At 35.4% G+C, this 26,002-nt stretch overlaps 1 long non-coding RNA gene across 1 annotated transcript; it reads right to left on the bottom strand.

Moving 5' to 3' along the window:
- Positions 1-18,735: 18,735 nt before the first annotated feature.
- Positions 18,736-24,635, bottom strand: LOC127085912 (uncharacterized). The gene is made up of 2 exons (XR_007789309.1): positions 22,652-24,635; positions 18,736-22,191 (listed from the first exon to the last, which is right to left on the bottom strand). It is a non-coding gene; the product is annotated as an uncharacterized LOC127085912 (long non-coding RNA).
- Positions 24,636-26,002: the final 1,367 nt, after the last annotated feature.

The raw sequence follows: 26,002 nt of genomic DNA, 5'->3' as shown, positions 1-26,002 counted from the left end.
TATAAGCTAGACAACCAATGACACTGAGGTGCTCAAGAGAGCGACATTTGTCATACAAGAGTTCAAATGGAGTCTTACCATCCAAGTTCCTTGTAGGAGTGCAATTGATCAAATAACATGCAGCAAGAGCACATTCACCCCAAAATTGAATTGGAAATTGAGCTTGAAAGCGCAAGGCACGGGCAACATTGAGAATATGTCTATGCTTCCGCTCCACTCTTCCATTTTGTTGTGGTGTCCCAACATATGAAGTTTCGTGAATTATACCATTGTCACAAAAAATATGTTTTCATGCAAGTAAATTCGGTCCCATTATCACTACGAACAATCTTTACTTGTTTATTGAATTGTCGCTCAACCATTGCAAAGAATTGACAAAGATATTTAGAGACTTCTGTTTTCTCAACAATGAGATAAATCCACATCGCTCTCGAGTAGTCATCAACAATGGTTAAAAAATATCTAGCGCCATAAAATGTTGGGTTGCGATAAGGCCCCCATAAATCACAATGGATTAAATGAAATGCAGAAGTTGCTTTATTTTCACTAATTGGAAAAGTATCTCGAGACTGTTTTGCTCTAAGACATATTTCACATGATTGGGTACATAGATAATTGTTTCTATTAGAACTAACATTCGGAAACATTTGCAGAGCCTTCAAAGATGCGTGTCCTAGTCTGCGATGTAACAGGTCCAAAGGAATTTCCTTATTTGTTTTCACTGCGGCTGCTTTGACCATCTTTTTAAGATAATATAGCCCCTCTCTTTGTTCACCCGCTCCAATCGGCGTCCTCAAAGTGGGGTCCTGTATAAGACAAAACTTATCAGTAAATTTAACAGTGTAGTTAGAATCTTTTAGCAGCTGCGATACTGAGATAAGATTGCAGTGTAGACTAGGCACATATAAAACATTAGTTAATCTTATTCTTTCATTGAGCATCACAATTCCTTCCTTTGTCGCCATTGTCTCTTCATCGTTTGGTAGTCCAACAAAGCACTAAAAAATATTGTGCACATTGGTTAAGCATCCCAGTTGACTGGTCATATGATTTGATGCACCTGTATCAATAATCCATGGCAAAAAGGAACACTTACCACTTAGCTTCTCGGTTGCACCTAGCTTTACATTGTTCAAAAGGATGGCCAATGTTTGCCATTGATCACTAGTAATATTTCTTGGATTACAAATATCGGAACTTGACGTTTCAGAAGCAACCTCTTCTTTAGATGGTTTTTCTTGTGCTACATGAGCCTTAACAGCTCCTCCACGTTTTTTGTTGTTAGAAACAATGTTATATTGTTCTGGTTTCCCATGCCCGGTTCCTTTCAACTGTCCGTGTTGTCGATCTCCCCACCAATCAGGATATCCTATTACCTAAAAACAACCATCTGAATCATGGCTCGTTCGATTGCAATGACTGCACATTCCTCCTTTTTCTTTACGTTTGAAGTTGGACTGCACTGCAAACGCCATGACCTCACCACGATCTTCGGTCGTACGGGTCACAGTGTGCAACCGTTCCTCCTGAATTAATGTCGCATAAACTTTGTTCAATGTAGGCAGAGGATCCTGAGCGAGAAGATTGGACCGTACTGTTCCATAGAGAGCGTCATCTAATCCCATGAGGAATTGATGGATTTTCTCTTCTTCGCGTTTCTTTTGCAACACAGAGTTGAGATTGCACTTGCAACGCCCACACTTGTATGTCGGGATCTGATCGTAATTCGCCAATTCTTCCCACAACTTCTTCAGTTTCCCATAATATGTCACAATGGCCAGTCCTTTTTGTTTGCATTCAACGAGCTCTACTTTGAGCTGTTAAATACGTGGTCCATTAACAATGGAAAACCGCTCCTTAATGTCTTCCCAAAGATCCATGGCTACCTCCATATGCGACATAGTTGATCGCAATGAAGGTTCAATTGTGTTCATGATCCAAGAGACCAACAAGGAGTTGTTAGTCCACTAATATTCAAGATCTGAAGACTCCTCATCAGGTTTGCTGATTGATCCATCAACAAAACCAAATTTCTTTCTTGCTCGAAGTGTCGTTCTAAGTGAACGAGCCCATTCGTCATAGTTTTCTCCCTTTAATGGAACTTGTGTTATCAAACTCCCAGGATTATCATTGGAAGTGATATCATAGGGAGAGATGGTTTTTCGGATGACTGCTCCATCGCCATTGTTGACTGACTTGAAAGATTCCTTCACAGGAGAACTTTCACCTTAATTGTCAGACATGATTTAAATGTTTTATTCTATATGTATAACCTGCTCTGATACCATAACAGAATTGTTCTGAGATGGAAAATGTCATGTATTTCATTGAGTCCTCATATGCTATATATAATTACAAGATTGAATGGAAATAGCTAATCATTCCAAAAATAGTTTCCTAATATTAAAGGACATTGATGCTATAGATACTGAATTGAATATATGTACAGCTGGTACATAATTGAATATCTTCATGATGTTATTGGCAATTAACAACAAGATATCAATTGCCTAAAAATAATTATTTGAATTAAATATTTTTTTAAATTAAATATTTATAAAAAATTGAGAGTAAGGGGAGAAATTAGAGTTTTTAATAAAATTGAAGGGTTAAGTTGTAGTAATGAAATGTTATGGGTAAAATTGAGAAATTGACAAAACCTATTAGGTTATTTAAATAGAAAAATCTGGGATTTAGAGAAAGCTAATATGTAGAGATTTGGGAGAAACAGAGAACGACTATTAGAAAATCCTAAGGAGATTTCTAGGAAGGAGAAGAGGCAGGTTAACCAGAAACTCTGCAATTTCAAGGTAAGGGGATTATCTTATTGATGGGTGATTTGGGCAGCCAGGATGGTGAGTGTTTCTTACCCTCCCATCAGCGCCTTAGAGTAATGCAATTTTTTCCTAATCTCGTATGATCTGTGTAATGTTGGCCAAATAAGGTTTGGAAAAAAACCTAATGGGCATAATTGATGAATCTTTTTTGTTGTTCGTGTGATTGCTCTGAGACCCGGAAATGGGATTCGTGATAAATCCCATATGATCTCTGAAATGTTGTTGTTTATAGGTTTACAACTTTTGGTTGATTATGATGATATTGTATGAATTTTGGTGTATGTTGTTTGATAGTAGTTTAAAGTTGTAGTTTCACCAAAAAAATTCGAGCGACTCTATTTGGGTCGTTTGGTTTCCCAAATGTTTTTGCCTAGAGAACCATATGTGCTTCCTAATTTTTCAAATAACCGTAACCAATTTTTACAAAAACTTCCCAAATCCCGTAAAGCTATTTTTTTTCTTCCAAAAATGAGACTTTTTTCATGAAAAGAAAATCAAAATTCGGAAATTTCGCATAAATAAAAAAAATCAGAACCTTCTCGAAAAAATTGAATTGGGGGGGGGGGGGGGGGGGGGGCGCGTCGGTGGGGGGTAGGTCGCACCCTGGGCGGTTGACGGAGATCGGTGAACACCGATTTTTGGCGGTTTCGGGCATTTCAGAATTTTTTTAGTTCGGGAGTTTTTCGGTGATTTTTGAGCAATTTTTGATGTCTGAACCCTTTTGATAACCTTAGGGCCACATTTTAGCAAATTTAGTCGATCTGCTCGCCTTTACGCTTAATATAGTTATTACATGTGAAATATTTAACTTTAGAGCACTTTGGGTTAAAGAGTACTTTTGAGGCACTCTAAAGTTATTTGTGAGAGCTGAGAAGTATTGAGATGTTTTGAGTTTCCCTGAGAATTTTTTATGAGTTGGAGGTTTGGGTAATAAAACAACTTTTTATGATGTTGATGATGTTTATGATGTTATGTTGTTGATGACGTTTATGATGTTTATGATGTTGATGGTGTTGCATGCTTACATTTTACACGGTCATGCATGCATTTATTTTGGTGTTAGTAGAATTTTGGTCCACTGATGATCTGGTTCAGAGAAGGACTATGGCGGTCTCACGTCTAGAGAGGGGCACATTTTAAGAGGAACCGAAGACATGGGTAAGTCAGTAACATAACTTTGATCCCAAACACCCGATACCACATGCATTGTTTATGAGAAGTTGGTGGCATTAGCGTTTGCATCATTATTTAACTTGATTGTGTTTTTATGTAAATGATGCACTTATGAATTCGTTATTTCCATATTGTTTATAAATTTCACCGTTAACATTTGTAAGATGTATTATCACCCTCTTTTTGTTTGCTTTGTTGGCTTTGTTCAAATTGATGTACAACTACTCAGCATGATTAGTCACTTATGAGTGGAAGACTCCCTTAGAGCTTTCTTCTTTCATTTTTATTTATCACTTTTAGTTGGTTTTCATTTGTCCTGGACTATAACACTAGGAACATGTGCATTATTTGTTTTGGAGTTTATTTTTGTTATTTGGTGGTTTAATATATTATTTGATGATTATAAGGATGATTTGTTTTGGAGTTTGAAAATATTTTTATTAAGTGCATGATTTATGTGAAATAACATCCTAAACAATACAATTTTCCATTTTATTTTATGAGTCGGGGTTTAGGGTGTGACAAGACCCGTCTGCTATTTCCTCGCCCTACGCTGAGGGACTCTCGGTGAAAAGGGTGTCGACCTCAGCCCAGAGAACCGCGAGCAGGACGATAGGCGCCTTAAATAAGAAGGTTGGTTCAAAAACACTTCTCCCTTTAACGGATAAAGCCTTCGTGCTTGAAGGAATGCATTGCGTCATATTTGGCAAAGTCCTAGATTAGGGTGCCCGTCACCTAACAAGTAAGTCACCCAGACACAGTACAATGTAGCCGCTCACACGGCTCGACCAACGTATAGTCGAGGAAGTAAAAATACTTGTTGACTCAGGATATATAGATGATTAACAACCTCCTTAAAAAAGGGGTGAACAAACAAAACCACATCTAAGGGGGTCTATAAACACTAGCCCTGAAGAATCCCTATAATTAGATATATCTTAAAAGGAGAAGTAATAAAGTCATATTCATTTAATACCACCCAATACTGCTCTGAAAGCACTTTGCTCCCAATCGTCTTAACACTAGTAGTTTCACCGTCTGCTTGCAACCCAACAATGCAGACAACTGACAAGGCCTCTCACCTTACATGAGTTGGTCCCTTAAACAGGCAAAAAATGACCATACCGGACTACTCACCACCATGAGATAGCCCTTACTCCATTCGTGTAATATACCTAATAGGGCCTTTGAGTCTCCCTGCCATTGCAAGGAAAACACACACTCACAATACTTTTTTGGACATTACATATTGCATGAGTTTGTATAACATAAATAAACGTTGAAATTTCATGACACAAATTAACATTTAAATTTCATAACAACTTTGTTCATAACAGGTACAACCTTGTTCATACATTCCAAAATGACATATAACATAGCTCATACAAACTAAAATGACATATAACATAGAAAATGACACAAAAAAAGACAGAACATAAAATTGTTTAATACATATCAAAATGACATAGACATAACATAAATTCTATTCTAGGGTAGGTTGTGGTGCTCCTGAGAAAGATCCAATTTCTTGGGTAGGCTATGTTGCACTCTTGTTTGAATTCATTTTGTTTCCCTTGGTAGTTTTTGACCTTTTCTTCTTATTGTCACCCTTTGGTATGACCCTATCTGCTGCCCTCTTTTAGGTTTATGATTATGAGATTTTTAAAATAGAATTAAAAGAGGAAAATAAAATAAATATAATTCATTTGAAACGTTTTAAAATTGGTCAACATTTAGAATGTTTTAGAAAATGATTTTATTGATGTGGATATTTTATTTTCAAAATTGGCCAACATTTTCTTTGCCACGTCACAAATGGACCTGACACTTATACAATTCTAGGAGGGGACCCAAAAAAATTAATATTATTTAAAATAGGGGATCTAAAAACTATTTTTTAGGGGGGGGGGGCTAAAAAATTGACCAAAACTGCATTTACTATTGAAATATGATGTGTTGAAACTAACTTAGATTTTTTTAATTTTGTTTGTCACATAACCGCCCAGCGCTGAAGGTGACATCCCACAGGTCAAAAATGAAGAACTTTTGTAAGGTTCTGATGCCTGAGAAGGCCAGGTGGATTGTTACTGATTTTGATCTCCAATTTATGATCGACGGCTCATTCATCGTGCTTGATGAAATTGTCCTTAAATGGAATATTAGTTATTTCGTTTTTTTTATGCTTTGTCATTATTGTTTATTGTTTATTTTGAGTTTTCTTGCTATATTAATCATCAAACACATATCAAAATAGGTTTTCCATGCATTTTGATAACTTGACTAAAAGTCAAAGCTGAGTGAATCAATTATGTTTGCTCGGATGAGGTGGTGACTTGATTCAATACCTTTTTACATTTTTCCTGACTCAGATCATGACTCAATTCAGCGCCTACTGACTGGGGTCGTGACTCAAGTCAGTGCCTGCTGAATCCGGTTGTGACTCAGTTCATGAAAGTGGCCAGAAAGTGCCTTTTCATTATGTTTGCTCGAATTGAGCCATGACTTAGATCAACTGAGTCGATTCATGAAAATTATGAATTGATTCATTTAGCTCTATTTTACTCCTTTTTCACACTTCATCTCATGCAACTATAAATATGTTTTTCATTCCATTTTTTCAAGAGAGATTAAATATTTCCAGTTAGAAAAAGCTTTGTAAATACAACTTCATCCTCTCTCAAATCTTCATCTTAATCATGTTCATGAAAAATCTTTTCTTTCGTGTGTGTGTGATGATTAATTATGAGAATACATTAGAGATCTAATTGTTCATTGAAGTGTGTAGATTTTGAAAAGAGGAATTTGATCTTGTATAATTTCAAAGATTTGAAATTTCTTGAAGGAAGAATAAGAAGAAGTTTTTCTCCATTGTTATGGAATTTTTTAAAGTAGATTTGTCAACTTGAAGAGAAGGATTCAAGGCTTGTAATTTCAAGATTGAGTGAAGATCGACGAATTTATAAAGATTGAATTCCATCAAAGGTTGAAAATCAAGATCTTGGTAAATATCAAAATTTTAGTGGTGGTAGTTGGTTGCAAACAAGTTGTATCAAGAAGCAAGAAAGAAGATAGATAGGATTGTTATAGTTTACCTTTTGCATATCTGAATTGTTGTAACACGATATGAACTCAAAACCATATTAATGGAAGAAACAAATTTTCGGTGGTTCGCCATCGAAGACTAGACGTAGGTGGATGAAGGAGAATTTGCGACCCAAAGCGCAGCGGAAATTAAAATTTCTCCTTTAGAGATCCTTACGAATGGTCATGATCAGTGATAGAATATTTACCTCTTGTGACGGTTGAAACCTTTGGTGCAGATCTCTTGCAACGATCAAAACCCTTTGATGCAGATCCACGAAACGATCACGAACGTTGAACGATGACAACGTCTCTACTCAGTCCACACGAACGGGTTCCTTCAATCTCAGTGCTAGCTGGTACGAATGAAGGCTTTGAGTGAGAGAGAGAGAGTGTGAAAACGAAAAGAATGCAACCGCAAAACTTTGCTTCTGCACAAGGGTTCTATTTATAGAACCACTTGTGTGGGCTTCAAGCTAAAAGCCCACTTAAGTGTATTTTGGCCCATATCTTATAATATGCCCAAAATCACTTAAGCTCATGGTACCTTACCATATTTCGTATTCTACTCAAGTACATCGTACCTTACGATGCTCTATAACTCACTTAAGGGCACCGTACCTTACAGTATTCCTTAGTTACTCTATCTCTCATCAATCCGTCCTTTGTGTGTGACCCTGTAGGTTTTCGTGACGTTGGCAATTATATTAAATCACGCATTTAATATAATAAACAGTGAGCGGTATCTAGCAACACATCACTGCTACCCAAGACACGAAAATATCATGTGATCTGACAAAACCATCTGTGATAATAATTATGTGTATAATTACCCTTTTGCCCTTATGTCTATATTGAACACAAGGCATAGACCGTGTCATCCTTGTCCAGTTCAATATTGGGCCCATAGACATTTATCCTGTTATGCAGGATGGGCAAATTCCATCTAGGTCACTCATGTCCCTCAGCATGCTTCGTGGAGTACCCATCAACTGTCTTTATGGTTATCCAGTTACGGACAACGTTGGATCAGCAATAAAGCACTCGACTATACATCTAGTATCCATAGTGGTTTCAGGTCGAAGAGTGGAATACACTATTATCACCATGAGAATAACTTATGACACCTTGCATAACTTTCTATATAGTATTCTCATAGCGGGTCAATCCGGTATAAATATTACTCCTAATATTCATACCTATGTTTAAGACTTGATAACTCTTTATCCATGATCCATGAGATGTGATCATCAGTCTACAAACATAATAGTCTTAATGCTTTAATGTTATCCCACTTCACACTAAAGCTCGACTACGGATACTTTAGGAATAGTGTCCTTATGTTTAATGTGTTCTCATGATTAAGTCACACTTAATACATTAAACGGACTATCTATTCCAGGGACTTCATTAATCAACCATAATAAAGAGAATGCCTTTTATTATTCGATACAAGTACCAAAATGTATTGGCCTCTAGGGCTTACACCAACAATCTCCCACTAGCACTAGAGCCAATCAGGTATACCCCTTATGCCCATTGATCTAGTATGGCCATCATGCTTCTGCTGCGCAAGAGGCTTTGTCAGTGGGTCAGCTATATTGTCAAGTGTAGGTACTCTACATATTCTCACACAACGTCTAAGTATGTGTTTGGATCGTCGGTGAGATCTAGGCTCCTTAGCTTATGCGATAGCACCATTGTTATCATAATAGAGACCAATGGGATCCACAATGCTAGGGACTATGCCAAGTTCACTAATGAACTTTTTGATCCAAATAACTCCCTTTTCTGCATTTGAGGCAGCAATATACTCGGCCTCGGTTGTAGAATCAGCAACTGTATCTTGCTTTGAACTTTTCAAGCTCACAGCGCCACCATTTCAGTAAAACACATAACCATTGGAATCATTCATATTAAAGCGTCTCAGCACCTTGTCTATGTACTCTGACTTAGGCCAAGCATTTCATTATCTATCTCTATAGATTCTAATTCCTAATGTATAGGCTGATTCACCTAGGTCCTTCATAGAAAAGCATTTCCCCACCCAAGACTTTGCTTGTTGCAGGGTAGGGATATCGATTCCAATGAGTAATATGTCATCTACATATAATACCAGGAATACGATCATGCTCCCACTAACCTTCTTGTAGACACAAGGCTCATCTTCGTTCTTGATGAATCCATATTGTTTTACCGTTTCATCAAAACGAAGATTCCATGAGTAGGTCACAAGCTCATCTTGATCCATGAGTAATACATCACCTTGATCAGATATCCATATATCTCAGTCAGGTGACGTATCCTGCCTGACCTACGTTGGTCTTGTTCTACTTGAGCAGGTTGCTCTTACACAACCACTTGTGTTTCCTGCTCTAATTCCTCCATAGGTGTATCGATAATTTGTGATTCTTGAATTTCTTCAGGTTCTACTTTCCTCCCACTGATTCCTTTGGAAATAAAATCCCTCTCTAGGAAAACTCAGGTTCGAGCGACAAACATTTTGCCCTCAGAAGGATTGTAGAAATAATATCCTCTTGTTTCTTTAGGATACCCCACAAATAAGCATTTGTCAGATTTGGGCTCAAGCTTAGTTGAAACTTGTCATTTCACATAAACCTCGTAACCCCAAATCTTTATGTAAGACATATGTGGTTTCTTACCACTCCATATCTCATATGGTGTCTTCTCAACCTTTTGGATGGAACATGGTTAGGTGTGTAAGCTGCTGTCAATGTCCCAAAAGGAGTATGGAAGATCGGCGTGACTCATCATGGATCGGACCATGTCTAACAGGGTTCGATTTCTTCTCTCAGATACACCATTCCATTATGGTGTTCCAGGAGGAGTAAGTTGGGATAGGATCCCACACTATTTCAGATGGTCATCAAACTTTAGGCTTAAATACTCACCGCCTCGATCTGATCGAAGAGTTTTAATATTCTTACCTAGTTGGTTTTGTACTTCATTCTTGAATTCCTTGAACTTTTCAAAGGACTTTGATTTGTGTTTCATTAAATACACACAACTGTATCTACTGAAATCATCGATAAATGAAGTACTGAAAACCTCCTCTGGTTGGAATGTTCAGTGGTCCACATACATCAGTATGTATGAGGGCCAAAAGATCATTAGCTCTTTCACCTTTTCCTGTGAATGGAGATTTTGTCATCTTCCAAGTACTTTGGGCAGTTTCTCTTCCAGTGTCCGGTCTTACCGCAATGGAAGCAGGTGCCTGCCTTTGTTATGCCTCCACTAGGCCTCAAAACAGTAACAGTGGGTCTGGGTTTGGCAACTTCCTTGCCCTTCCCTTTATCACCCTGCCTGGTGGGCCTTTTGTTCTGTCTCTTTCCATTTCCGATCATCAGAATGGACTTCCCTTTTGTCTTCAGATTCTGCTCGGCAAATCTTAACATGGCGAGCAGTTCAGGAAGAGATTTGTCCATATCAATCATATTGAAATTTAGGACAAATTGACTGAAACTATCTGGCAACGATTGCAAGACCAAATCAGTCGCAAGTTCCTTTCCGAGGGGAAAACTCAACCTTTCAAGCTTTTCCATATACCCAATCATCTTGAGCACATGGGGACTTATAGGGGCTCCCTCAGCTAACTTGCCTTAAAAAAGGGTTTTTGAAACTTCAAACCTCTCATGCCTTGCTTGCTCTTGATAGAGCATCTTCATGTGTTCGATCATATCGAACGCTGTCATGTTCTCATGTTGCTTTTGCAACTCTGAGTTCATGACATCCAGCATGAGACAAGCAGTTTCATTGGCATCATCGACATGCTTCTTATAAGCATCTCTTTCCGCCTTAGGTGCAGAACTAGGAGGTTCCTCTTCAGGAACAGGTGTCTCCAAGACATACAGCTTTCTATTATGTTTGAGGACAATCCTCAGGTTTCGGTGTCAATCCAGAAAATTTGTCCCAGACAATTTTTCCTTATCAAGGATTGATCTCAAGATGTTGTTAGAGGTGTTTGCTGTCATGGTTATCTACATAAGGATTAAGGAAATATAAGTATCATTGACATATTTAATTAGGCCTTTAATCAAATATGCTCCCACTGTTTTACTCAAAACAAATGACCCTTATCATTTGATTCGGAAAATCCCGTTGGAAGATTTTCTAGTGGGTCGAGATCCATATTTCACTTCGTTCTAAGTCCGCGTAGGCGGATTACACAAAACTAGGTTATTTAGGTAGGAACTCCTTCCAATTGTATCTCATACAACTCTCGAATATTTCAATTGGGTGAATAACTCCTTATTCCAATCCATCATATGGATTATTCCCAACTCTTGCTTCTAAACATATATAAGAAAATTATAATCAAGTTTGACTCATCGTTTTAGCAGTTGGATATTACAATTATCCCATCGCACCTTAACTAATACAAAACATGCACCTCGCGTAGGCGAAACCTACATATCCGATACCAGTCTTGATGAGTGCTAAAACTTGGAAAGCAAACACATATAATCTTATTATAATTTGTTTAGTTAAGTTTGACCCATTGTTTTAACAGTTGGATATTACAATTATCCCATCGCACCTTACTAATATATAGATCATGCACCTCGCGTAGGCGAAACCTACATTATCCATTACTAGTCTTGATGAGTGTTAAAACTTGGAAAGCATAAACTTAATATTTAATTTTGAGGGAATTGCAATTATACTGATCTCACCGGCTTGTTTATCATATAAATCGTCTCTCACATGCATCAACATACATTCACATACATTCACATGCATCAACATATATACACAATGAAACAGTTATGGCCCCTAGCGCAATTGTTCTCCCAAGCCAATGAGAGAACCTAAGCTAACCCAATAACGATCTAAGCTTCTTCCAAGCAAGATCTTCAAGGTTGTCCTCCTTTAATATTGAATTCTTCTCTAAGCTTCTCCAAGCCAGATCTTCAAGGTTGTCCTCCTTTGATCTTCAAGGTTGTCCTTCTTTGACATTGTCTTCTTCTCTTTCTTCATATCATTATTCTCCTTTGATATTGAATTCTTCTCTTTCTTCATATCATTACATTACAGAAGAAACTCGTTTTACATACGAGGGTTTGAGATGAGAAAAGAAGTTACATTAAGAGATCAAAAGGAGAGGCACGACACGCAGGTCGTATTTTTTTTTTAAAAAAACCCAAAATAAAATAAAGAAAGACTAAGGCCATAACTGATCACAACAAGGCAATAACAACAATCACATTATTATTATTAAATTTTAATTCCTTTAATTAATTAAAACCAAATTAAATTTCGGCGACCGATCACACTATGCAGAGTTAGTCGGGGGTTCCGCTGCCCGGTCAGCGGACGGTGGTTCCGCTGCCCGGTCAGCGGACGGTGGTTCCGCTGACCGATCAGCGGACGGGGTCAAGGGGCAGCGCCCTTGCGGGGTTGGAGGGGCAGTGCCCCTGTCCAAAATTTTTAATGAACAATTCATTTGAAATGGACATTGTTTTTGCATCCACACAACTCTTGCGCAGGCACAAAACAGAAACCCCAAAATTTTGACTCTGGGAGTGTGACGACCGTCACAGGCGTGTGACGACCGTCACAGGCGTGTGACGACCGTCACAGGCAATGTGAGTGTGACGAGCGTCACAGGGTTGTTACGACCGTCACAGGTCAAAACAGAAATGCCTAAAATTCTGTGAGTCTGTTACGACCGTCACAGGTCAATCTATGGGTCTGTTACGAACGTCATGCGTCTTGTTACGACCGTTACACATCCAGTTTGTTACGCTTGTTATGCTCGTCACACGAGCTTCACGCGACCAATTAACAAACTTTGAAACAGTCAACACACGTGTTCCAAAAAACCCTAAATTGGCAACTCCTTGACGGCACAACCCTTGCGCCGTCACCAACCCTAATGCGCCAATTTCAGACCGTCAAACACACCTCGATTGTTGATTCAGTATGATTGATCAACATGTCATTGCTTCACCATACTAATGTCGGATTCCGAAGCAAATGACCATTGATCGCTCAAAGGAAAACAATCATTTAGTGTTCGAATGAATGAAATAGAAACAGTATATCACATATACTGTATTTTGCATTAGGATTACTTATATCATATATAAGTTGATCGGTCTCAATTGCGTAACCTATGGACGATCGATGTATCGCTGCTTCACCATACTAATGTCGGATTCCGAAGCATAGTCAACATCAATCATCCAACTCGTACACTCATGATGCCAAATTTAATTACCCTTTTAATTAATCGATTCATTCTGTCTTTTAATCATATTAATACAGAAATTAAACAGCTATCCGATTCATGGTTTCGTAAGTGGCTCTGATACCACTGAAGGAGAATTTGCGACCCAAAGCGCAGCGGAAATTAAAATTTCTCCTTTAGAGATCCTTACGAATGGTCATGATCAGTGATAGAATATTTACCTCTTGTGACGGTTGAAACCTTTGGTGCAGATCTCTTGCAACGATCAAAACCCTTTGATGCAGATCCACGAAACGATCACGAACGTTGAACGATGACAACGTCTCTACTCAGTCCACACGAACGGGTTCCTTCAATCTCAGTGCTAGCTGGTACGAATGAAGGCTTTGAGTGAGAGAGAGAGAGAGAGAGTGAAAACGAAAAGAATGCAACCGCAAAACTTTGCTTCTGCACAAGGGTTCTATTTATAGAACCACTTGTGTGGGCTTCAAGCTAAAAGCCCACTTAAGTGTATTTTGGCCCATATCTTATAATATGCCCAAAATCACTTAAGCTCATGGTACCTTACCATATTTCGTATTCTACTCAAGTACATCGTACCTTACGATGCTCTATAACTCACTTAAGGGCACCGTACCTTACGGTATTCCTTAGTTACTCTATCTCTCATCAATCCGTCCTTTGTGTGTGACCCTGTAGGTTTTCGTGACGTTGGCAATTATATTAAATCACGCATTTAATATAATAAACAGTGAGCGGTATCTAGCAACACATCACTGCTACCCAAGACACGAAAATGTCATGTGATCTGACAAAACCATCTGTGATAATGATTATGTGTATAATTACCCTTTTGCCCTTATGTCTATATTGAACACAAGGCATAGACCGTGTCATCCTTGTCCAGTTCAATATTGGGCCCATAGACATTTATCCTGTTATGCAGGATGGGCAAATTCCATCTAGGTCACTCATGTCCCTCAACATGCTTCGTGGAGTACCCATCAACTGTCTTTATGGTTATCCAGTTACGGACAACGTTGGATCAGCAATAAAGCACTCGACTCTACATCTAGGATCCATAGTGGTTTCAGGTCGAAGAGTGGAATACACTATTATCACCATGAGAATAACTTATGACACCTTGCATAACTTTCTATATAGTATTCTCATAGCGGGTCAATCCGGTATAAATATTACTCCTAATATTCATACCTATGTTTAAGACTTGATAACTCTTTATCCATGATCCATGAGATGTGATCATCAGTCTACAAACATAATAGTCTTAATGCTTTAATGTTATCCCACTTCACACTAAAGCTCGACTACGGATACTTTAGGAATAGTGTCCTTATGTTTAATGTGTTCTCATGATTAAGTCACACTTAATACATTAAACGGACTATCTATTCCAGGGACTTTATTAATCAACCATAATAAAGAGAATGCCTTTTATTATTCGATACAAGTACCAAAATGTATTGGCCTCTAGGGCTTACACCAACAGTGGATGCGAGGACGATAACACCAAACTAGTATCTCTCTCTCTCTCTCTCTCTCTCTCTCTCTCTCTCTCTCTCTCTCTCTCTCTCTCTCCTATAATTTTATGTGTATTTAATTATTATTTATGTGATAATTGAGATGTGTTAGGGTAATAAGGGTGAGTGATCTTTAGGTAGAGATTGTGGCGAGTAATTACAGGTTGATAGATTTATTTATAATTATTTAATAAATTAAATAATGTTTTTGTGTTATCATTTAAATGAAATAATAAAATAAAAGGAAATAATGAGTTTGGGATTGAAATTGCGAATTATGGAGAATTAAAATAAATAATATAAGTTAGTAATAAGTTGGGTCTTATTGGAATATTAGAAAGATAGAAATTAGATTTTTGATTTATGAGGAGAAAAATGAGGTGAAATTTTTGGAATTGGAAAAAAAGAGGCAAGAAAAGAGAAAAGCAAGAAAAACCTAAGAAAAACTCTAGGGAAGAGAAGTCATAGCCAAACGTTTGAATTTTTCTTGAATTATAAGGTAAGGGTGGGAATTTAGTTCAATAATAGGGATATGAATAGAATGGTGGAATAATGCTTAATTCTTTTTTGATTGATGATGAATGTTGATATTTGTTGAATGAAATTTATGTTCTAAAGTGTTTATGTATGTTCACCATTGATGATGTTTTAGGTTTTTAGGGATTGATATAGTATATAGATCCATGATTATATGAATATAAGTAGTGATTGATATAGGTATATTTATGACTGAATTTAAAACCATAAAATATTTTTGGTGATAATTTCATGGATGTTTTTAGGGTAAGAGAAGATGAAAATCATGCTGGAAATTTTAGAAAAGCAACTTTTTGGTAACGCATTTGTGCACGGTTTTGATTATAACTTTCAACTCGTAAATCATTTTGGGATGAGGTTCAAAGCATTGGATAGCTGAAACAGAGAACTATAACTTTGCTTCAGGGATAAAATATTTTTAACGATTTTATTAGAGGTTGGTAGTAGGTGGAAAAGAAGTGCATGATGTGACAAATATGGACGAGGTGTGTATTGATAAATTATTTGATGTGTTATGAATGATTGGAATGATGTGTTTGATTATATTGGTGATAGCCCAGAAGGGTGGATCACGTTACACATGGTTGCAATTGGGTGATCGATTGTGGATCACTAAATATTATTATAATTGTTGTGTTATTGCATTATTACCATACCATACATCCATTGTTGATATGTTGAAAGAGATAAGTCATAAGTCCAAAGGGGGACGAAAGACTTATTCGGAACTCGTTAGGGGAATTCGGGATTCCGAATGGGGAATCAGGTTCATAAGAAGAACTAAATGTTGAATTGATACCACATGCATATGAGTCATTGTCTTTATCGTGAGTCGTATAAAATGAATGAATTATATGCGTGAAATATGACTATGTGTGATGATGGTGTTGTTGTATGTGATGCTGATGATAAGTTGGGCGTGAGAATGTGATATGTTATTATGCATGATTGTGTAGATGTTGTATCCATTTTACATTCTATATTATTATTATTAAAATAAAGTTTCACCGCTTCTGTTTGAATGTTGCCTTTACATGAGTATCGTGCAGATACTCAAGAGTGGAGACACTGTTGTGAGTGAAAGTTGACTCCTGGAGCTATTTCTTTTAGTTTATTCGTCTTAACTTTGGTTATGCTCTGCTATGTAACACTGGGGAGCAAATTATTTATTTTGTGTTGAAATTTCCTGAGAGACAATGCATGCTCTCGTATTTGTTTTATGTTTTGGTGTGATAGCACTTGGAGAAGACTCACGAGTGAGTGCTTTTAATTTTGTTATGAAAACTATTATGAGATTTTAAATTGATATGTTTTTTTTATTATGATTCCACTGCAAAGATATTCAGATGAGTTGGATGTCATGTAAACATCCTAAGGGTAAATGTATGCAGTAAAATGTTTTGTTGTAACCCGTGTTATGGAGAAGGCTATGATTGTTGTGAGTGACACCCTAAGTGGTTGTATTTTGTTAATTAAATTCTTTGATAATTACGCGCGGGTTTTTAGGGTGTTACATAGTGATATCATAGTATGTCGGTTTGTCTGGCCATGTTGTTTAATTATGTTTGTTCCCTAGTATGCGACATGTGTGAAAACACTGTCGATGATTGTTTTGTTTTCTATTTGCAGGTTGGGACTGAAACAAGTGGGAGAGAAGTGTATGCTTCTCTTGGATTTTCCAATTGTAGAGAGTTTGGACATCATGTTGCTGCATGCGAGAGTGATGTGTTGGCTAGTTCAACTGTTTTGAGAATATTGTGATTTTCCTGAACCTGAAGAGAGCTTAGATTCGAGGATGGTGTGGGTTAGGGATGTGTACAGTTTGTCTTTCGTTGGAACAAGTTGATGTTGTTCTTGGAATGAATTGGTCAGAGTTAAACCAAGTGTTTACCAATTATTTTGATAAGTCGATGTAGTTTCTTGAATCCAAAGAGGATGTGGATTCGAGATTCTTGTATGTTGGTTCAGTTGGGATGACTTTGAGGGAAAACGATCATGTATTGTTGAGATTTGCTTCTCAGAGAGTGAGGAGAAATGTTACGGCCAGTGATATGCAAATGGTATGTGATTCCTGATGTTTTCCTAAAGATATCTACGGCTTGCCTCTAGAGCGTGAATATTGAGCTCGATGGAGGTGAAAAGTTGATGTTTGTATATGCTAAGCAAGTGATAGAATACGTGAAGGATGAGACGCAAGTGTTTGTGATTTTAGCTTCGTTGGAAGCCAATGAAAAGGGAGTAGTTCGTGATCTTCCTGTAGTGTGTGAATTTCCGGGAGTGTTTCCTGAAGACATCAATGATTTACCACCAGAGTGAGAGGTTGAGTTTACTATTGACTTGGTACCCAATACTAGTCTTATTTCTATGGCTCCGTAAGGAATGTTTGCTTCTGAGTTGAGCGAGCTGAAAAAACAGTTAGAAGAGTTAGGTGAGAAGATATTTGGTCGTCCAAGTGTTTCTCCTTAGAGTGCGTCGTTATTGTGAGTAAAGAAGAAGGATGGTAGCATGAGGTTATGTGTTGACTATCAACAGTTGAACAAGGTGACGATTAAGAATAAATATCCTCTTTCGAGAATCGATGATTTGATGGATCAATTAGTGGTAGTAAAATTGATTTGTGATCGGATTACCATCAGATTCGACTGAAACTAGAAGATATTCCGAAGATTCCGTCCAGAACATGGTCACTACGTGTATTTTTTAATGTCGTTTGGTGTGACCAATGCGCCAGGTGTGTTTATGGAATATATGAATAAAACTTTTCATGAGTATTTGGATAAGTTTATGGTGGTATTCATTGACAATATTACCGAATTATGATGGAGTTATTGAAAGAGGTGTAGCAGTGGGAGACTCTGAAGTCTGTTACGAAGATTAGAAGTTTCCTTGGGTTAGCTGGTTATTATTGTAGATTTATAGACGATTTTTCAAATTGGAAATGTCTTTGACTAAGTTGACTCTAAAGAATCAAGCGTATGAGTGGGATATTTCTTGTAAAGAGAGTTTTGTTGAACTCAAGTTAAATTTTCAAAGTTAAAGTGATGCAGAGAAAGGGTCATAACTCTTCGATAAGGGATTGTACATTTGGGAGACGCTAACAATCAAGTTTGTATTAGAAAATAAAATTTTACAATTCGAGGTGTGTATTTTTCTCCCTTATATGTATTTTTCTCCCTTATATGCCATCTTTAATAGAACCCTCAACTTTTAAGCTAATGTGATTTGCCGGTCATTGTTTGGTGCTTTTTATGAGATGTAAATAAGTCATCAAATCAAATATACTAAGATGTGATCAATGCAGCTTCGTAGTGTTTTCCTATGTTATCTAGTACGAAATAAGTTTTAAAAAAATACATACACAGAAAATTGATTCATTTTATTCCAAGATTTAATGTAACCCCAAATGTAACTTTAACAACTCATTATACATTCATAAGCGTTCTCATATATTGTGTTGCCTCTGCTGCAAAAATAATATCCATTTAAAAGAGGACTTTCTTACTATATAAGAAACTAGTAAACAAGGTTTTTGATAATCTCCACTGAAGCTTCAAAACCCGGCATACAGTCGGGCTATCTACCCTGAAATGACCAGCAGATATCACAAGAATAATCTCAAACATAATCAAGAGTACTCGGTAGATCTAGAACTAACCAAAAAACTAGGAAACCGTAAAATTCAGGTTTGTTGTGTAGTGATTCTAAGGCAATTCAGATAAATAGGATTTCTATGTTAAAGAAATTTTTTAGTTATGTTCATGCATAAGGATGGACAATTAGCTCAAACCAAGTGAAGGATCTTAAAATTCACAGTTTAAGATTAGTGTATCAAAACCTTTATATTATTGTTTCAAAATAGACTTCATGCTTGAAACAAATTCATATTTCAATTCCTAAGTATGCTAATCAAACACAAAACATAATAAAAGAAAATATTACAACATAATTTAATAAAAAAATTAAATTAATTAACTTCAATAGGTGTATGAAGAAGATTTAGAACATTCAATTATAACTATTCCATACTGAAACAATGTAAGGCTGAAGTCAAAGACAACTACCGCGGTAAGACTTTCGTTTTGGGGTCAGAGGGGTACCTGCAAAAAAAGGTTAGCACTCCGACGCTCAAGTTAGTATATGAATAAGGTAAAACTTTACAAATATAAATAAAAAAATACCTGATTGTGACGCAGAATCACACGTATATAGTAGAGATACTACTCATCTTTGGTTTGTCTAGCATGAAGTGTAGACTACCAAGTAGTTGTAGATCAACCGCTGAGATGAAAGAGGGCCGGTGTTCTAGTCCGTTTACCAATATTGAGCAGACTGAACGTCTAGAATAGATTACACATAAAGATTGCTGCAAGTCTTAATGAACTTTTGACTAATCCAGTAAGCATCATAAATAAAGGAATGGCATACTCCAAAATTAAAGATGTATATTATATATATTGTTATATAATGGGCTATCATCTGATAATTATATACCAAAACTGCTTTTGTCAATCATCTGATAATATATCTTGCGCTTAAAGATGTGTACTGTATCCACTAACAAACACCGGATGGAGATACTTTCCCAAACCACGCTGCTCACTCTACAAAATGAAACAAGTTTTCTACAGAAACGTTTATGACTCGAATTCCTTAGAGATTGTCTTACAGTCTGCAGAACATGATGGTTCTAATAATGAATTCTGGTGCCCGATGAAATCCTTAGAGAGGAAACGAATTCCTATTCCAATATATCAGAAATAAAAGAAACAAACAGTAAAAGAGTGCAAGAATAACTCTCTTTAGATGTAGATCATCAAATCAAACACGGCCACAATTTGATTAAAAACGGACAAGGCCGCAGCGAGAAGAGATATGCTCCACAATTCTGTTCAGCAATGTTGTGCATGCAATCAAGGGAGGACTAATGTGGAACAAATATACACAGTCCATATGAAACGGAAAAAATTTCGGCATCCCCACTTCGATAAATATCCACTTGGGAGAATGTAGAAAACAGTGAGCCAAATCAAGTCGTCAAGAATTCATTCACCAAAGATAATTTATACAAAGCAGCAGAGACACTCATCTCCAATTTCTCCACTATAGACCAAATAAAAATGTGAGTGTGATTCAGAATTAAGAAAACTTCTGTTGTACAGCAAAGTTTCTCTGTCAGCAACATACGATAAATGTAGAGAAAAATTAAACTGCCAGATAGGTTGTAGAAAAAGGAACCAAGAAGAAAGAAAGAATATAGCATAACTCTCCAAACCAAGTTGCAGATCCGGATAACAGAGAGAGGCGCACCAATTTTTCCAAACGTCTAGAAAATTATGTAAACTTTCGCACTTTCTGAATACAAAAACCCAAATGTAGAACATTTGTAAGACAAAAGTAGTAATGATGTTAAAAACCCTTAAGACTGTTCTTTTCAATTAAAGATCAATAGACAAACAGAATCAGCAGAGAAGAAATCAAATGAAAGAATCTCAGTACCAAAAAAACTAGAGCCATATTTCAATTCACATGTATGGCAATAAAATCCAGAACAAAATGAAACCCCAATATCAAGAAACCATAAAGGAACCATAATACAAAACCCGAAGAATAATATGCTCACAAACTACTTTTCCTGAAACACACCAGAGAAAATAGAAGATCAAGAATAATATTTATTTCAAAAGGAATAAAGAGTTTTAGAAAACTTAGAGATTTTAAAAGAGATCACCAAAACAAAACGCAGGATCCATGATATATTGAAACTTATACTAGCAAATAAAGCTGCAAAAAAACAGGTTTAGATTTCAAATTGTATGTTTTGTGATCAAAGTCTGAAAATAAAAATAATAAAGAATTGCAATCATAGTCGTTCTTATCCATTGTAATCAAGAATTGCAAACTGATCCAGATACCTCGAAATCAGCTCGCTGCAATACAGATAATCACATGTCAATATTCTTTTAATTTTGACAGCATTGAATGTTTATCAAATGAAGCATTATTAAATAGAAAAACTACACAAATTATCAAAATAGAATTCAAAGAACAATCAATTAAAACCCAAACAAGACCATTAAAAAAAGAAGAGCAAACTCCAAGATCAAAACCAGCAAGAACCAGATCAAAACCCTTCATCATAAGACCCAATGTAACCAAGGAAAAGAGAGAGTAGGAATATAAAAACTTGAATATCAAAGAGGAAGATTGAATCCGAAGGAATTGTGATCATATATATTACATCTCCTGTAACACCAAAGAGGAAGATAACAAATCAACAAATATATGCTCTCAGAATTGATAAAGAAATACTGAAACGGAAAGTGACAAGAGAATCTCTGAACTATTAAGAACATTATTTTACCATGCCTTACTAAGAGAAGTCAAACTCCTGTGACGCCAACATAGAAGTCGTGCAAGAATTCAATCTGAGGATCACAACATGAAAGAACAACAGCAGCAGCAAATTGCAGATTCTGGTGCTGCTGCAATTACAGATTTTGTGGGGGACACTCATTTGGGGGGGAAAATCTTATTTTTCTGCTCAGATATAACACAATTGAAAAGAAAATAGGGAAAATAATTATAACAGGCAAATAACCCCCGAACAATAGAATGCCAAACCATGTTGTCCATAATATGTACTTTAGAATTTTGTATGCTTCATATATTCACATTCCTGATGCAGAAACACGACAACTCCAACTATAGCAAGACATGCCTTCGAAGAAAAAAGATTAAGTTAAACTTCCATCCAATTTGCAAGACTATGTGCCCATATGAAATAACACAATACACTGGAGTACTTTGACCACTGCAAGGAAGAGGATATACTTTTAAAAGAATAAACTGAGGATAATTCGCAATCCAAGAGTATTTAGAAAAAACTGATTTCTGGATTACACATAGCTTGATACTACACAAAACACTATTGATGCAAAACACACTACATAACAGAAAACAGTACATATTTCAATTCGCAATTCATGTAAGGTGATAAATGCAAAATATCACCATTATTTCATATCAATCTGCAAAGGAGTAAATCGAGAAAACAGGATCATAAAGGTGTAAATTGAGAAAACAGGACAATAAAACTCTATATAGAAGCAATGAAATGAAAACAATTCACAATCCAAGCAGAGTATATTTAAAAAGAAACTGATTGCTTGATTACACACACATTGCTTGATACTACAGTACACATTACATAACAGAAAACAGTACAAGTTTCAACTTGCAATTCAAGTAGGGTGATAAATGCAAAACATTACCATTATTTGATATCAATCTGCAACCTTAAGACAGAAAATTCAAACCAAAACTCCAGATTTTGCCAATAAGTGCTGCCAACAAATTAAACGCAAAACACCCATATGTACAGAAATCAACCGAGGGATAATAGTTGACACAAAAGAACAATCATTTAAAACCCTAACAAAATAATAGTAGACAGTAACTTCCAAGGTCAAAACTAACAAAAACCAAATCAAACCTAAGAATCAAGAAAGCAAAAAATCAACCGCCATGAAGATCAAACAAGAGGAAAATAGAACTAGAAGAAATCGTCTGTTAACATATTAACTATCCTGCAACACCAGAGAGTAAACACCAAATCAAAGAAGATATGGTTTCAGAACCAAAAATATAATCAATATAAAAAGAATTTAATGGAGATCACCAAATCAAAAATTGAAATGCTAAACTCCATGCTCTGAAGAAGGTTATTAGTTGGACACAACCACGCTGCAGAAAAACACGTTCAGAAATCAACTTGTATGCCTTGCAATCAAAGACCGGAAATAAAAATAGTAAAGAATGACCCATAAAAAATTGATTTAGCTATCTGGAGTTATTTTCCGTTCTGGTTGTTGTATCAAGGCATTCTGGATATCCACCACATTTCTCAGCTTTCTGCGAAACGGGATAAATGCATCTCCCTGCAAAACTCACACAGCTCAAAGAATCCGAAAAAAGTAGATGTTGTGTATCAAATCAAACAAAGACTAAAGCGTAAAAGTCTTGGTAGTGATGACCAAATTAAAGTGCAGCCATAGTAGGAAGCATCAGTATCTGACACATGACACTGAGAAGTGCTTGGGCTGTATTAAAGGTTCAAAGATGGTATCTAATTCCATAATTTGCACTTAGCCAAAGATCTAAGTCCCTGATAACAGAAACACAAAAACCTCAACACGAAAGAAACACAAACTTCAACAACTTATACAAGATCAAAAGACAAGTTCAAGAAAAATACGCTCTCAGATTTGAAAACAAAAATTATTTTATAGATATCACCAAATCAAAAAGCCAGGCTGATGCATGCTTTGAAGAAGGTTATTGTTTTGACAAAGCAAGCTGCTGCTGCAGCAAAACATGTTCGAAATTCAATTTGCATGTCGGGCAATAAAGGCGAAAAAAAGAAAAGAAAAAGACTCGTTGTAGAAGTTAAATTTATCTATCTGGAGCTGTGTTCTCTGTTCTTAAGGTTTTAGATATGAAGAAAATCCATTAAGAAAACACTATCAGCAACCTGACGCAACGCAAATCTATCAAGTAAACACGATCAGCAATCTAAGAAAACATATAAGATACAGCGCAAATCCATTAAGAAAATACGATCAGCAATCTAAGAAAACTAATTCCATTAAGAAAACACGATCAGCAACGCAAATCCATTACGAAAACACGTTCAGCAACCTGACGCAACGCAAATCCATCAAGTAAACACGATCAGCAATCTAAGAAAATGAATCAAGCCGCAACGAAATCCATTAAGAAAACACGATGCAACGAAATCCATTACGGAAACACGATCATCAATCAGCAATCTGAGAAACGCAACGCAAAACCATTAAGAAAACACGATCAACAAACCCTAAATAAGGCGTTCTCCGTTCTTATCCATTGCATCAAATATCCCAAATCGCGGCAAAACAGATAAACAATGTCTTGATTATCCAATGAAAAATCATATCCAAAAATTCTCGATATCTACAATCCAAAAAGCATATCAATACGCAAATCCCTAACAATCTTCCTGTTAGCAATAAATCAAATTCATCAAGCAAACGAGTAGAACTTAAAAGAAGAACAAACAAGAGAAAAATATAACAAGCTATTTTTGGTATTTCGGAATGATGGGAAACGAGGTTTATATAGAAGGTAGGATCGGGATTAACGGTGTGTAATCGCGTATGGAGGAAAATTTGACGGCCAAGATGCAATTGAAATGAAACTGTTACGCGGTTTTCTCTAAATAAGGCGTGTAAAACGGTAGATATGATAAGATATGAAATTTTTATGGGATTTATATCGTTGTTATATTGATGATTTCTTTTTTTAAATAAGAATTTAAAGTTAATGCAATGTAAAACAATATTAGGCACATATTTTTAGATTTATCAAATTATATTATATTTAAAAAATAAAAGCGTGATATAACATAATTCATTCATGCTATTGGTTAGATAGTATAAAAATATTTTATAATGTTTGTATATATTCTTTATTTTTTTTAAAAATAATTAATTTTTTTAAAGAATATTGTGTGTATTTAATAAACTGAAAATAATCTATTTTCTTTATTTAAAATTCTTAACCAATATCTATCACCCGATAACATGATCTTTTCAAAATAATAAAAAATTAAAATATGATAACTTATCATTTTAATTTTTTAAATTAAAATAACGCTAACATGTATAATATGCAATAAGAACACAAATTCAAAGTAATTAAAAAAAATATTAAATATTATTTTATTTTAAGTAAAAATTAAAAATTATTTTTTCTAAACAAACTTTCTATTTTAGATTTGAGCACCCTTAAGTTAAATAATATACTTATCATAATAGTACTCTTTAAAACATAAAATATAGAAGTTAAATAATATACATATAGATTTAATTTCAATATAGATAAAATTTACGTAGACTTAGATAAAATAAAGTGGAATAAAATTATGATTAAAATAATAAAATTGGTATATTTATAAAGAATGGAAATATAACACTTTAACTAAAATTTAAAATAATAAAAGAAACAAATATTATTTTATAATATAACTAACAATATAGTTAAATAAATTTTAAATCTAATTTTATACTACTAACAATATAGTTAAGTCAAACAAAGAAAGACATTAACACAATTTAGATTTATTTTTAAATTATTATAAAATGAATTTATAAATATCGTATAAATTATTTTGGATATCATTTTAAATTTTTCTTTTCATTTTTGTCTATTATTAATTTTTTAATTTCTCTTTAGTAGAGATGACAATTTAGTTTATATTTAGTGTATCTTTAATTTTTTTTTATGATATATTGGATGAAACCCCACAAAATGGATACGTGCACATACAATTATTCACTAAAATAAACGAGCATAGGTACATTACTATCCACCACACTCCCTACTCATACAAAATATATTTATATATTACCATTTACATTATTATATAAAAATAATGTTTATGAGTTTTTAAAAATATATCTTTATTAAATTATTACACATTTTAATATAAATGTTTGTTTATTTCATAATTCAAGATTTTTTTTAATATTGTCAAAAAATTTGAAATGTTATGATGTTTTATAGTCAACGGTTTATTCTTACTA

This window comes from Lathyrus oleraceus, chromosome 5 (assembly GCF_024323335.1).
Source record: "Lathyrus oleraceus cultivar Zhongwan6 chromosome 5, CAAS_Psat_ZW6_1.0, whole genome shotgun sequence".
NCBI lineage: Eukaryota > Viridiplantae > Streptophyta > Magnoliopsida > Fabales > Fabaceae > Lathyrus > Lathyrus oleraceus.
Note: the sequence above shows the minus strand (reverse complement) of the source record. Positions and strands in the feature narration are given on the sequence as shown.